Genomic DNA, 11,081 nt, shown 5'->3' on the forward strand with positions numbered 1-11,081 from the left:
TCGATATACATATTAGGTCAAATAAATCTTTAAAGATATTCTATATAAATATTGACTCTTTATATTCTTTACTGTGCATCTAAATTAACAGATGCAGCAGAGCTGAATTTACCATTTGTTGTACTAATAGACAAAGCAACACGGACCGTGGACATTGGTGCAAAAAGAAGCCGGAGAGCACGGTGAATAGCAGAGCTGGACGTGCAGTTGCACAGTCTTCTAGGTGCCGCATATCTAGCTCTGCTGTTCCGTTCGCCTCCCGGCTTATCCAACCCTGCAGTGTCTCACTTACATCAAGACTTAATACATAGTGAGCCATAACATTTATACTTTCAGCTTTGTGGGAACAGTTTGGGGAAGACCCATTTCCGTTCCCCATTCACAAGCTCCATACAGACTGACTCCATGCTAATGTCTATGGATGTAGAACGGGAGGTCAGAAAAGCTCCTAGAGGGGAATGTGGAGGAATCCCAATAATTTGTCCATATATTGTGTTTTCTGATCAAAGGGCGTGCTTCTGCTGAGATCCTCAGTGATCGGCTGCTATTTGTAGGGGACACAGGTAACAAGTTTACAACCCCCTACTGCTCCCCACGTTATAAAAAGCATCACCCACTTGGTATTGAAATCGTCATCATTTACTAATAGTGTCTAATGATTACCCATTATTAAATTATGCAAAATACAAGAAAAGGAAATCCTAAAGGGGATCCTTCTGATGAAGCAGGGCGAAACGTGTATTGGGGGCATTAGGGTAATGACTCCATACAGAAGCCGAGTTTGCTACTTTGCATTGATAGTGCATTTTACTTGGAATATGTTCTACTCGGGGATTCCATGTTTGTTTTCTTTATGAGGTTTATCTTCCTCTGGTTCGGCCCTCTTTGTATGCATTTATATACAGATGTTTGCATTTTCTGCATTAATATATGTATTATATGCTTAACAGCGCAGATCCATTCAGTCCCACCATCCAACACAAGGGACGCTCTCACAAATCACTTAACCATCTGCTCACTCTTTCTATCCTCCTTCTCCTAGTCGCTGGAGACATCTCTCCAAACCCCGGCCCCCCATGTTATAGCCAGTCAAACCTCCCAACTGCTACACCCAGAAACCCCTCTAACCTTATTAATATTCCATGCATGCCTTCTGTCTCTTTCAATTGTGCTCTTTGGAATTCTCGCTCTGTGTGTAATAAACTCTCCTTCATTCATGACTTCTTCCTTTCTAATTCTCTTAATCTCCTGGCTCTTACTGAAACCTGTATCCAGCAGTCAGACACCACCGCTGCTGCTGCTCTCTCATATGGTGGACTACACTTTTCTCATACCCCAAAATCGGACAACAGAGCAGGTGGAGGCGTTGGTTTGCTCCTTTCACCCAAATGTACCTTCCAAGTTATCCCCCAAGTACCCTCACTTGTATTCCCTTCCTTTGATGTCCATGCTGTCAGACTCTACGTCCCCTTCTCCATGCGAGTGGCGGTTGTGTATCGTCCTCCTGGCCCCTCTCATCAGTTCCTGGATCATTTTGCCACCTGGCTTCCACACTTTCTCTCCTGTGTGACACCCCACCCTTATCATGGGTGATTTCAACATCCCCATTGCTTCTCCCCTCTCCCCATCTGCTTCTCACCTTTTATCTCTAACCTCCTCTTTCGGCCTCTCGCAGCATACTAACTCTCCAACGCATGAAGATGGAAATTCCCTTGACTTGGTCTTCTCCCGGCTCTGCTCAGTGGATAATTTCACAAACTCCCCTCTCCCGCTCTCTGACCACAACCTTCTTTCATTCTCTATCAAGAACTGCCACCCCGCTCAGGTCACCCCCACTTTCCACACTTATAGAAACATACAGGCCATTAACACCCAGAAACTTATGAAAAACTTGCAGTCCTCATTGGCCCCAATCTCCTCCATCTCATGTCCTGATTCTGCTCTGAAGCATTACAATGAAACCCTGCAAAGTGCCCTGGATGAACCTGCTCCTCCTATACATAGAGCAACTCAACACAGACGGCGACAACCGTGGCACACGCTGCAAACACGTTTCCTGCAGCGGTGCTCCAGGTGCGCCGAACGTCTGTGGAGAAAATCTAATCTACCCGAAGATTTCATCCATTATAAGTTCATGCTAAAAACATACAACTCTGCCCTTCACCTCTCCAAACAAACCTATTTCAACACCCTAATCACCTCGCTGTCCAATAACCCTAAACATCTCTTTGACACTTTCCAGTCCCTACTCAACCCAAGAGAGCAGGCCCCAACCACAGATCTCCGCGCTGACGATCTGGCCAATTACTTCAAAGAAAAAATTGACCACATTCGACAGGAAATCATCTCCCAATCTCTTCATACCAGGCACTGTCCTCCCTCCCCCACTGCATCTAGTTCACTCTCTGACTTTGAACCAGTTACAGAAGAAGTAAGCAGGCTCCTTGCATCTTCCCGCCCGACCACTTGCACCAGTGTCCCCATTCCGTCACATCTCCTCCAGTCCCTTTCCCCGGCTGTCACCTCTCACATAACAAAAATATTCAACCTTTCCCTCACTTCCGGTATTTTTCCCTCCTCATTTAAGCATGCCATCATACATCCATTACTTAAAAAACCCTCCCTCGACCAAAACTGTGCCGCTATTCCGAGCTTTCATTCACCCCCCACATCCGATCACTGGCTCGCTCTTCTTATCTGCATCTCAAAAATATTTATAGAATTCGCCCTTTTCTTACTTTCGACTCTGCAAAAACTCTTACTGTCTCACTTATTCATTCTCGTCTGGACTATTGTAGCTCTCTACTAATCGGCCTCCCTCTTACCAAACTCTCCCCGCTCCAATCTGTCCTGAACGCTGCTGCCAGGATCATATTCCTCACCAACCATTACACCGATGCCTCTACCTTGTGCCAGTCATTACACTGGCTACCCATCCACTCCAGAATCCAGTACAAAACTACTACCCTCATCCACAAAGCACTCCATGGCTCAGCACCACCCTACATCTCCTCTCTGGTCTCAGTCTACCACCCTACCCATGCCCTCCGCTCCGCTAATGACCTCAGGCTAGCATCCTCAATAATCAGAACCTCCCACTCCCGTCTCCAAGACTTTACACGTGCTGCGCCGATTCTTTAGAATGCACTACCTAGGTTAATACGATTAATCCCCAATCCCCACAGTTTTAAGCGTGCCCTAAAAACGCATTTGTTCAGACTGGCCTACCGCCTCAACGCATTAACCTAACTATCCCTGTGTGGCCTAATTAAAATAAAAAAAAATAAAAAACATAATCAGGTTCCTCGCATCATGTTCTCATACACTTTATGCAGTCAATAGCCTCTGTGTCTGTACTGCTACATACTTAGGCAGTTAACTGGTTCATGCAGCTTTACATGAACACCCGAGCCTTACACTATGGCTGGTCCAAATAACTAAAGCAATTGTTACCATGCACCTCTCGTGTCTCCCCTTTTCCTCATAGTTTGTAAGCTTGCGAGCAGGACCCTCATTCCTCCTGGTATGTTTTGAACTGTGATTTATGTTATGCTGTAATGTCTATTGTCTGTACAAGTCCCCTCTATAAGTTGTAAAGCGCTGCGGAATATGTTGGCGCTATATAAATAAAATTATTATTATTTATTATTATGTATATATGCATTTTTTTCTTGCACATTGTACAGTTTGTATTTTTGCATGGGTCTCTAGAGCCAAACTCATTTTGCACTACCCGCATTTAGAAAGGTGCCATTTATACTTGTTGGATTACCGTTTGTCATCTATCCCTATTTTTGGAGCTTCCTTGCTTTATTTATTATGTTTTGTGTATTTTTCATTACAAAAAAAAAAAATCATTTTTATTATTTGGGGATTTTCCTTTCGCTCATCGCAGCCTTAGGTTGTTCTCAGTTTCTTTACTTCCATAGATTTTCAAAGTTAGGAAATAAAGGATGGAGGTTCGCATTTAATAACAGATCTTGAAGACTTGATACTTATATTTATACTATAGGACAAAGCTGTGTGACTTTTGTGCAAAGACTTTCGAACAAACCTTTTTAAATCGCAGTGGTGTGAACTTATTAAAGTTATGACTTAGGCATCGCAGTTCACAATGGTGCCACTGGGTGGCGACAACTCACTGTCAGTCTGGAGGAGCTGAAACGCGTTTCGTTCCGTATATTTCAGAATTGATAGCGTCTGGTCTCATCACATGGAGCCGTTATTTGTCACTCATTCGTCATGCTGGAGATTGCACGCTGTACGATGTCTCCTGGGTGTTTACATTGTCTCGTGTAATGAGTGACGGATTGTCATTCTTTGATCATATAGAGGCAGATTTGCATGAATGGGTCACTCATTATATAGCACACATCGTAGCGGAGGGCGCACACTTCAAGATGGCGCTGCGGTGTGTACGTTGTCTAGTGTAATAAGTGAACGATTAGGATTCTGAGACTTATTGCAACATGCGGGACAAAATATGGCGGCTGAACCTTGGGGATCTGCGACACAATGGATCTGGAGAGCGGGGAGACTGCAGATAACTAACCCAATACAGTTTGGAGGCAGCAGAATTTTACATTCCTAATTTCTAGGAATTATTTTGTGGCTCTGTAACTTTCCATCACTCTTATTCAGTGGGAGGTTTCTCTTCATCAGCATTCTGCCAGCACCATAAGTGCTAGAACTGGAATTACTGCAAGCTCAGCCCCATTCACTTCAATAGAGCCGAGCTTAAATACTTTTCTGCAGCTTTATTACTGCCAAGAGAGCAGGTTTTGCTGCAGAAAAAAAAAATGCAACAAAAGCCCCACGTGTGAACATAGCCTTAGGAGGAATAACAGAGAAAATGCAGAGTTGTGCGCATTATGTGTCAGGAGTATTAGCAGGTTCTCCTATATTGGAATTCTGGGCTGGAGTACCCCAATTTCTGGATTATTGGTTGCCAGATATAAGTAATTTTACGATTTCTGTTTGCAATGCTGCTACATGCTTAATAACACTCTTCCCCTTTCAGAACGTTGCATGTGCCTTCATGTTTCCTTCTCATATACTGTGGTTTAAGAAACAGAGGTTTCATTATGCTTCGCTTTCTAAGGAGAATTCTTACAACAAAGTAGTCGGTTATTCTTGGATATTTGCTAATTTGGAAACAGGACAACATGAACTTTACGCTGCCAGTAAACCTGCGATACGGAAGGTTCTACTACTGTCTGACTTACGGAAAGGTGAGAACTTCTATCTAATAATAAAGTCTCCCCCCGAGACCTCGAGATCTCAACTTCTCCAATAAAGACTTATTTTTGGAAATGTATCAATGACCTCTGAACTTTCTGCTATGTGTTAGATCCATCTACAATACTCCGCTGTTATGAAGTGTGTCCAGTAGATAGGATGACTACGTGCTGCCTGGTGGATTCGCTCCATGAAGTAACCCCTTCTTGTGGGTGCTGTGCTTGGAGGCGTTGAGAGCCATACATGTTCCTCCACCATGGCAGACCACAACCTCTCCAAGCTGGCCCTGCTGGTCCTTGGGTTGTGACGTCACTACCATCAAGACATCTCGCCATGTTCCTGCTTCACACAATTATGGCAATGTCGCGTGGATGCAGCAGAGCAGTGCAGTGCAGTGATTGGCTGCTACAGTCCTTTACCGCGACATTGGTGGGAATGACATCTCTTTTGGAGGGAGTATCGGTGGAGGACGTAGAGGGCCACAGTGGCGGGTATAGTATTTTTTGAGAACTCAAAACCACTTTAAACAGCCCTTAGAAAGAATAACTTCTGCAAGAAAATCTGGTTATGGCTGTTGAAATTTAGTTCTCTATGACAAAGCCACTGACAGATATCCCTGCCGGAGACTTGCCTCTAGGAGAGTACAGCAATCGGCAGTCCAAAAATCAGACATGACAGATCGACATCTCCGCTAATGATCACTTGTCCTGGGCCCCCATGCACATTATTGTGTTTGGCTGATCCCCTCGATATCGGTGGTTGCTGCCGACATTAGTCTAATCATGTGTATGGGGTGCTCTAGGCTCATCCCTCGGATTTTATCTCTCTTGCACCCCTTTATCTCCATCTGTAACTTTATGACTAGAGAGGAGCCAACCAGAACTTAAAAGTTCGGCGTTCGCACTGGACAGATTGTATCCAGTTCTAAACGATGAACACAGACTTTCCCCGGAAATCTGTTGCAATGCTTGGAGTTCCGGGGGAAGTCCATTGCAATGTTCTGCATTCGGGGGGAGTCCATTGCAATGTTCAGAATTCCGAGGGGAGTCCATTGCAATGTTCTACATCCCAGGGGAAGTCCATTGCAATGTTCAGAGTTCTGGGGAGAGTCCGTTGCAAAGTTTGGAGTTCCAGGGGAAGTCCATTGCAAAGTTCTGTGTTCCAGGGGAAGTCCATTTTTAATGTTCTGCGTTCCGGGGGGAGTCCATTGCAATGTTCTGCATTCCAGGGGGAGTCTATTGCAATGTTCTGTGTTCCGGGAGAACTCCATTGCAATGTTCGGAGTTCCGAGGGAAGTCCATTGCAATGTTTGGAGTTCCGGGGGAAGTCCATTGCAATGTTTGGAATTCCGGGGGAAGTCCATTGCAATGTTCGGAGTTCTGGGAGAAGTCCATTGCAATGTTCGGAGTTCCGGGGTAAGTTCATTGCAATGTTCGGAGTTCCGGGAGAAGTCCATTGCAATGTTCGGAGTTCCAGGGGAAGTCCATTGCAATGTTCTGCGTTCCAGGAGAAGTCCATTGCTATGTTCAGAGTTCCGGGGGAAGTCCATTGCAATGTTCGGAGTTCTGGGGGAAGTATATTGCAATGTTTGGAGTTCCGGGGGAAGTCCATTGCAAAGTTCAGAGTTCCGGGGGAAGTCCTTTGCAAAGTTCTGCGTTCCGGGGAAGTCCATTGCAATGTTGGGAGTTCCGGGGGAAGTCCATTGCAATGTTCTGCATTTGGGGGGAGTCCATTGCAATGTTCAGAGTTCCGGGGGAAGTCCATTGCAATGTTCTACGTACCAGGGGAAGTCCATTGCAATGTTTGGAATTCTGTAGGAAGTCGATTGCAATGTTCTGCGTTCTGGGGGAAGTCCATTGCAATGTTCAGAGTTCCGAGGGAAGTCCATTGCAAAGTTTGGAGTTCCGGGCGAAGTCCATTGCAAAGTTCTGTGTTTAGGGGAAGTCCATTGCAATGTTTGGAGTTCTGGGGGTAGTCCGTTGCAATGTTCGGAGTTCCGGGGGAAGTCCATTGCAATGTTCAAAGTTCCGGGGGAAGTCCATTGCAATGTTCAGAGTTTTGGGGAGAGTCCATTGCAATGTTCGGAGTTTCAGGGGAAGTCCATTGCGATGTTCGGAGTTCCAGGGGAAGTCCTTTGCAAAGTTCTGCGTTCCGGGGAAGTCTATTGCAATGTTGGGAGTTCTGAAGGAAGTCCGTTGCAATGTTCAAAGTTCCGGGGGAAGTGCATTGCAATGTTCGGATGTTCAGAGCTCCGGGGGAAGTCCATTGCAAAGTTGGGAGTTCCGGGGGAAGTCCTTTGCAAAGTTCTGCGTTCTGGGGAAGTCCATTGCAATGTTGGGAGTTTTGGGGGAAGTCCATTGCAATGTTCAGAGTTCCGGGGAAGTCCATTGCAATGTTTGGAGTTCTGTCATGGTTCCCAATATCAAGGGAAAGTCAGAGAACATAAATAACAGAACAGCTCTTGGGTGATGGAATCTCGAGCTGACCGTGAGCTAAACCTATCACACAACTAACAGTGGCCGGGTGACGTACCTACGTTTTATCCCTAGACGCCCAGCGCCAGCCGGAGGACTAACTAACCCTAATAGAGGAAAAGACAGACCTGGCTTACCTCTAGGGAAATTCCCCCAAACAGGAGACAGAAGCCCCCCACATATATTGACGGTGAGTTCAGAGGAAAAGACATACGTAGTATGAAGGTAGGTTCAGCAAAGCGAGGTCCGCTTACTAGATAGCAAGAAGATACAATAGGGAACTTCACGGTCAGCTGAAAACCCTATTAAAATACCATCCCGAAATTACTTTAAGACTCATGTGTCAACTCATGACACCGGAGTGGCAATTTCGGCCCACAAGAGCTTCCAGCTACAGAAAAATAACATAACTGTGAACTGGAACAAAAATACAAAACAAACTTAGGACTAAGAGTCCAACTTAGCTGATAGTAGTCTAGAAGCAGGAACATGCAACAGAAAGGCTCTGGTTACATTGATGGCCGGCACTAGAATAACTGAGCAGCAAGGCTAAATAGGATACTCCCATATCCTGATGGAAACAGGTGAACAGAGAAAGTGAAGCACACAAGTCCAGTACCACCAGTGACCACCGGGGGAGCCCAAAAACCAAATTCACAACAGTACCCCCCCCCTGAAGGAGGGGGCACCGAACCCTCACAAGAACCACCAGGGCGATCAGGATGAGCCCTATGAAAGGCACGGACCAAATCAGAGGCATGAACATCAGAGGCTGTCACCCAAGAATTATCCTCCTGACCGTAGCCCTTCCACTTGACCAGATACTGAAGTTTCCGTCTGGAAACACGGGAGTCCAAGATCTTCTCCACAACGTACTCCAATTCACCCTCAACCAACACCAGAGCGGGAGGCTCAACGGAAGGCACAACCGGTACCTCATACCTGCGCAATAATGACCGATGGAAGACATTATGGATAGAAAAAGATGCTGGGAGGTCCAATCGAAAGGACACGGGGTTAAGAATCTCCAAAATCTTATACGGGCCGATGAACCGAGGCTTAAACTTAGGAGAAGAAACCCTCATAGGGACAAAACGAGAAGACAACCACACCAAGTCCCCAACACGAAGACGAGGACCAACACGACGACGGCGGTTAGCAAAATGCCGAGTTTTTTCCTGGGACAACTCCAAATTGTCCACCACCTGTCCCCAAATCCGATGCAACCTATCCACCACAGTATCCACTCCAGGACAATCCGAAGACTCCACCTGACCGGAAGAAAAACGAGGATGAAACCCCGAATTGCAAAAGAAAGGAGAAACCAAAGTGGCAGAACTAGCCCGATTATTGAGGGCAAACTCCGCCAACAGCAAAAAGGCAACCCAGTCATCCTGATCTGCAGACACAAAACACCTCAAATAAGTCTCCAAGGTCTGATTAGTTCGCTCAGTCTGGCCATTAGTCTGAGGATGGAACGCAGACGAAAAAGACAAATCAATGCCCATCCTAGCACAGAATGCCCGCCAAAATCTAGACACGAACTGGGTCCCCCTGTCAGAAACGATATTCTCCGGAATACCATGCAAGCGAACCACATTTTGAAAAAACAGAGGAACCAACTCGGATGAGGAAGGCAACTTAGGCAAGGGCACCAAATGAACCATCTTTGAAAAACGGTCACACACCACCCAGATGACAGACATTTTCTGAGAAACAGGGAGATCAGAAATAAAATCCATAGAGATGTGAGTCCAAGGCCTCTTCGGAATAGGCAAAGATAACAACAATCCGCTAGCCCGAGAACAACAAGGTTTGGCCCGAGCACAAACATCACAAGACTGCACAAAAACTCGTACATCTCGAGACAGGGAAGGCCACCAGAAGGACCTAGCCACCAAATCCCTGGTACCAAAGATCCCGGGATGACCTGCCAACACAGAAGAATGAACCTCCGAGATGACTCTACTGGTCCAATCATCAGGAACAAACAGTCTACCAGGCGGGCAACGATCAGGTCTATCCGCCTGAAACTCCTGCAAAGCCCGTCGCAGGTCTGGGGAAACAGCAGATAATATCACCCCATCCTTAAGGATACCTGTAGGTTCAGAATCACCAGGGGAATCAGGCTCAAAACTCCTAGAAAGGGCATCCGCCTTCACATTTTTAGAACCCGGTAAGTACGTTTAGAGCATGCTGATATAACATGAGTTGAATCACCACAATAGAAGCACAACCCATTTTTTTGCCTAAAATTCTGCCGTTCGCTTCTAGACAGAATTCTATCACATTGCATATTTTCTGGAGCCTTCTCAGAAGACACCGCCAAATGGTGCACAGGTTTGCGCTCCCGCAAACGCCGATCAATCTGAATAGCCATTGTCATGGACTCATTCAGACCTGTAGGTGCAGGGAACCCCACCATAACATCTTTAATGGCATCAGAGAGACCCTCTCTGAAATTCGCCGCCAGGGCGCACTCATTCCACTGAGTAAGCACAGACCATTTACGAAATTTTTGGCAGTATATTTCAGCTTCATCTTGCCCTTGAGATAGGGCCATCAAGGCTTTTTCAGCCTGAATCTCTAAGTTAGGTTCCTCATAAAGCAACCCCAAAGCCAGAAAAAACGCATCCACATTGAGCAACGCAGGATCCCCGGGTGCCAATGCAAATGCCCAGTTTTGAGGGTCACCCCGCAGCAAGGAAATTACTATCTTAACCTGCTGTGCGGGATCTCCAGCGGAGCGAGATCTCAGGGAAAGAAATAATTTACAATTATTTTTGAAATTCAGGAAACGAGATCTATCCCCGGAGAAAAATTCTGGTATAGGAATTCTAGGTTCAGATATAGGAGCATGAATAACAAAATCCTGTAAATTTTGAACCTTCATAGCAAGATTATTCAAACCAGTAGCCAAACTCTGAGGATCCATTTTAATCAGGTGAGATCAGAGCCATTCAAGGATTAGAAGGAGAGAGAGAGACAAAGGCTGCAATTAGAGCAGAAATGCAACTGAGTCAACTAAAAAGCAAGCTCAGAAGAAAAAAAAAAAAAAAATCTGCAGACTTCTTTTTCTCTCCTTTCTTCTGTCAACGGTTTTAACCCTTGGCCGGCCATACTGTCATGGTTCCCAATGGCAAGGGAAAGTCAGAGAACATAAATAACAGAACAGCTCTTGGGTGATGGAATCTCGAGCTGACCGTGAGCTAAACCTATCACACAACTAACAGTGGCCGGGTGACGTACCTACGTTTTATCCCTAGACGCCCAGCGCCAGCCGGAGGACTAACTAACCCTAATAGAGGAAAAGACAGACCTGGCTTACCTCTAGGGAAATTCCCCCAAACAGGAGACAGAAGCCCCCCA

Source organism: Ranitomeya variabilis, chromosome 4, assembly GCF_051348905.1.
Source record: "Ranitomeya variabilis isolate aRanVar5 chromosome 4, aRanVar5.hap1, whole genome shotgun sequence".
NCBI lineage: Eukaryota > Metazoa > Chordata > Amphibia > Anura > Dendrobatidae > Ranitomeya > Ranitomeya variabilis.